Below are 5,385 nucleotides of genomic sequence, written 5' to 3'. Positions count from 1 at the left end.
TTTTTTTTTTTTTTTTTTTTTTTTTTTTGTTAAGCTATGACAGATGTCTATTGGTCAGAAAATTTCACCAATACAGAATGTGAACGAAGCAGTAAATAGCTTACAGGAGCACAAATAAATTAAAATGGAACAGTGGTTGTAAGACTAACTCTTGCTTGAGAACATTTGATTATCCACTTCTACCCACATTAAAAATCTATTATAAGCTTTATCAAATATAGTTTGGTTTTTAAAATACATTCTGTTGACATTTATGTAGGGTGCTATTTGACATTTTTAAAAATATATTGGTGTCAGATAAAAGATAAGGTTCATCGTGGTAGTAGTAGCAAAAAAAGAAAAGAAAATGCCCTGGTCATATACTCAAGCATTATTTTCAAATGTCAGCAAGGACCGAGGGTTCAACACTGCTTGTAAAACATAGATATATTTTTGAAGAGGTTGGTAGGTTGGTTTATTAGGAAAGTGGTTTCACTAGAAGGTGGGGGGAGAGAAACCAGAGTACTCAGAGAAAGCCTTCAACCTCCAAGCCCTGTGGACAGGTGTCACAGAGTGTCCGAGATGAGATCTAAACCCTGGTCTGCTCACGGCAGTAGTGACTAGTGAGTGTTTTAACCACTAGACTACCGGGCGCCCTTTTGAGAAGAGCTTGCCGTAAAGAGTGCCTATCAGTGACCTTTTTGCATGTTTAGCTGGTGAAAAATTCATTCCCTTGTTTTGGGCTACATGCTGATCCATTTGTTTTTTCAGTCAGATTTTATTCTACGATCTTGATTAATCTCAACTAGTATACTGGTAAAGTTTTTTTTTTAATCATCATCCTTCACTGTATTTAGATGGATATGCATGTCAAAATGCATTTGTTAGGTAACTTTTTTTATCTTCGATTTCCTGTACGCTTCGTAAAAGTGTGAGTCAGTATATGGTGCATCTAAGTGATAGGAGGAGAGGTCACATAAATTGCTGCCAGTAGTGTAGGCTGTCAATGCCAGCGGCTATCAAGTTTATTGCGACAGTGTTAACAAAGAATCCCATTTTCACTTGATACGGAGGTAGTGCAAACCATGCATCAGCAATTCTTGCTACAAAGATTGGAGTTAGGAAAGGTTCTGGCAAGAGCATGATTACAAGACTACATTGTCTGTTTCATACTTTCAACAAGCAGCTTTAATAAACAACTCATTTTAGCAATTTGTTCTTATTTGATGTATACCAGAAAGCAGGAGGGAGAGTGTGCAGGTAGGCATGCATACTAGCACAGATATTTGCACATCATAAGGAAAGTTGGCATATGATATATTGATGCAGAGATAGTGTTTGTTGACTCACAGCATGTCACTTTTGCCATTGTTCCTGAACAGTAGCCTGTTTGCGGTAAAGCGTTTTCAGAGGTGGCAGTGAAGAATTTCAGTATCTTGTTTTTGCAGTATTTTTCATGTGTATTTTTAGAATGATGGGTGGGAGCAGAGAGGCTTGTTCAGAAATATTGTCCACTGGGTAATGGTAACAGCACATTTATTCTAATGTAAACTTAAAGGAAATGTGGAAATTTTTTTTAAATGTTGATGAATGTAGTAATCTAATATTTAAACTGATGACATTATTATTCTAATTTGTTACTGCTGCTGCTGTTAAAAAGTATTACTTTCCCCTTGAATAAGGTACTCAAAGGTGATACATTTTTCTGTGAAGAGTGCTGTATTCTCTGTAACAGCTAACTGGGTTATTGGAGTCAGAAAACTTTGTGTTAGCTGCTTATGCTTTTTCCTTTTTTAAGAAAAACCTTGTAATTGTCATTTTCCTAAGATGTTTGTATTATTTATTAAGTAGACAGCTGGTAAGAATACTCACTTTATTGATTTGTTGCAGATGTTTTGTAAATGAGATGCAATCTCAGTGCTAGTCAATTATTACGTTTTTCTGATACATCTTGCAAAATATTTTGATGTTTACAACCTAGAAGTTGTAATTAGCTATAGTTTATCTTGTTGTTTGGTGGCTGGTCAACTGTGCATTTTACTGTCAGATTTGCATGGGTTTCCTCCTCAAATTCTCATAGCATTGTGAAGTGTTGGTATTGATATAAATTAAGCCAGTAGTCAGTGGTTGTATGTGTGTATGCACATGAGAAAGAAAGGACACTTCGAAAACTGTGAAGAACATATTACTGTTATTTGTTGAAATTAATTTTATTGGAGGAATAGGTGGAACTCATCTCAAACTGCTCAAGTGCTGGTTTTTAAGCAATATTAATCAATATGCTTGCCAGAACTTAGATGCCTCGCATATGTGTGGTAGGGAAGGAGGGGTAAAGAAAATCTGTTTCTGACTTTAGCATGTTACAATTAGACATGGCTTTTAACAGAACTTTTTTTTTTTATTTCCCACACCCTGTTTCCAATTTGCTTACACATTTGCAGTTCCCTCTGTCTTCACCATTCTTGTCCTTCCTGCTGCTCCACAGTTGGATATATCTTTATATCTAGTCAGACAAATGTAGGTGAATGCTGTTACGTCTTCCATGTTATTCCACTTAACGGTGCTTGTGGTTTTATGATACTACAGTCATTTTTAATCCGGACAACGATTTCACTTGAATTCTTCCATGCATGTTCTTCCCCTATCCCCTACTCCCATTACTGACTGTAGAGATTGTTGCAGCCTACAAGAGTAAGTCTATAAAATATCAAAATGAAAGTGAGGAGTGAACTTCCATATTGAAGTTTTGCAGATTTTAAGACACACACCTCTGTAAGTCCTCATTTTGACCCCGAAGTCTTGTTTCAGTCTTTCACCAGCAAAGACTCATTACCTTCCATTCATTTGTTGCTTACAAATAAGCTGAATTTGATGTCAGTAGACTTCCAGTAGTTTGGAGGACAGATTTTTATAATAAAAGAATTGTTGTGATGTTGAGGGTGGAAATGGTGCTGAGCTCAAAGGCATTCCTGTCCTTTCTATTTTTTTTTTTTTTTTAATTCGTGTGATTTTTTTTAAAAAATATCAGTCACTGGCAATAAAGCTTGTGTCAGCAGTAAGATAGCTTGTGATCATCAGGGAAGCTGTCATATTTTGCCATTCCATGTCCAGTTGTTTTGGTGTCTGCGGAACCAGTGAAAGGGAGTGTACACTTTCATGACGACCGTGAAGTTAATTTTAATCTGTCAAAATGGTAACAGTAATGAATTTGAAACATAAAGGAAAACTGTCAAAATTCAGGATATATCAAGAATTTTAATTCACTAAAATCTTGATTCCTGTTTGGGTTGGTGCTGGCTTTGTCCTTTATGCAAATCTTTAACAGCATGTAATCATGCTAGTGTTTTAATAAGTATAGGCCAGATATTTCTGAAAGGCTGTTGGTTAGGGTTGCGATTAAATGAGGTCTTCATGAAATGTTTTGGTCATTCTGAAATTTAACTGGTTATCCTTTCACAAATCACAAAATCCTTTCACTGTTATCAAGTTTTGATTTTATTCACATATGTTAACAGCATTTTATGGCTAGTATTGCAAAGATAGAGAAAGGGAATTGTCAATAGCATTATCTTTAAATATGCTGTGTGCATGTTACTCTACCCCATTCTCTCATTTATAATAACACTTTTGAAGGGGTCTCACCAGAAACAAAATTATTATATCTAAAAGACTCTCCCAAAATCTAGTCATCTATCTTTTTTAGATGTCTCAAATTAGGAAGACAAGAGTGAATGTTTGCATAGGAAATAAATCCCTCATTTTCTAAAAACCTTCATTGAGAAGATGTAACATAGGGTAATCAACACACTGAAAACAGCACAAAATTCACAAAGCTTAGCTGGAAATGTGTGTAGTATTCCATTAACTATTGAGGAACAATAGTGGTGACATTGATGATGACAATGATTATGCTGCTGATAATTCTGCAGGCAGTATGAAGTGGGTTTTTTCCACAATGAACTTGAAATTCATGCTGTTAGTCAACAAAATGTTCAGATTTACCCTGTGGATAAAAATACATTCAAAGGCACTTTGTGACCAATTAATGATTAGAACAGAGCAATATATAGCCCAGTGCCACTTCCTGTCGACAGTTTTTGAGCTGGCATTCAGATGTATATTTGAAACTCATTCTTAAAATTGGAGATTTGGATTTTGTTTTTGTTTTTTGTTTTTTTGGTTTTTTTTTTTAATTTCCTACAGTGCTGAGAAGTTTTAGCCCTTAAGAATCTGTATATATAAAGTTTTCACTACTCACTATTGAACGTCAAAGTTATTCTGCGGGTAAAGGGTGAAAGATTGCTTTTTGGGTTTCATTTGTTGGTGTAATTTTATCTTGTCGTTCCAGTTGCAAATTTTTACAACTTTTATGTGCATGAGAATTTTTTTGAGTTTTTTTTTTAAAGTTTCATTCAGTTTTAATAAATTTATTTCTGTCTCTGCTGTGCAACTGCATGGTACGTGTGTGAATGAGTATTGTTTGTAATGTTGCATGGAATGGTAATATCACCAGTATGCCACAAGTATTTCTGTATTAAAATTTTTTATTCAGGTCTGGATCTTTGTAAAATTTAATGTTTGCATAAAGTAAATAAATAAGTTGCAAACCTTTAAGGTCTTGTTTGCATTCTTAAGGTGCAGTATGTGATGCATAGTGGTAATTATCAATGGATGTTGTGTTTAGCATTCTTTATAAACATAAGGTGATGAACCTTAGAATAATCTGCTAGTTTCCGAATCCTACATGGTTTTTAGACCCACCCATTGTGCTAAACCTAGAAAAAATCTTATATTTCTGATTCAAGTCCTCTGACCTGCACGTCACATTCTTTTTATTTTTAAAAAAAATGCTTCACTTGTTCCTGGAAGAGAGCGTTGCCAACGGAAAATATTCCTTACTTCACTTTTAAAAAAATTCTGCCTACGAATTGAGCAATCGATCTGTGTGGCATGAAGTATCTCTGAACTTACATGCCGTCTGGCTCCATGATCTGTATCGGTGAAAAGTGGGCGGGGAGGAGAAAACGGATACAGAAGCTGACAAGACCACCCGGACCTTGCGCCACTGACTTTGGCTTACTGACAGTACTGAGTTGCGTAACCTTGACGCTAAACATAATATGAACTTTTAAGAAGTTACATTTTTTGTATTAAAAGCTGATTCGGTACCCTGCAAGATACCGCTTCTCCGAGCCTCAGGACCTAGTGCTCTCGTAAAGGCGAAGGTGCAAAAGGTGTCATGACTGGTTGCATGTCCCCAGTCCCACAATGAATCAACAGCTTTTTTCTTCTTTTTTTTTCTTTCATCTGTGAGTTATCACAAGAACATTAAAATCCTTTTTAAAAAAAGTTCGAATAAAATATTAATAATCTTTTATTAACGCGACGTTTTAAACATTGCAAGCG

This window comes from Pomacea canaliculata, linkage group LG2 (assembly GCF_003073045.1).
Source record: "Pomacea canaliculata isolate SZHN2017 linkage group LG2, ASM307304v1, whole genome shotgun sequence".
NCBI lineage: Eukaryota > Metazoa > Mollusca > Gastropoda > Architaenioglossa > Ampullariidae > Pomacea > Pomacea canaliculata.
Note: the sequence above shows the minus strand (reverse complement) of the source record.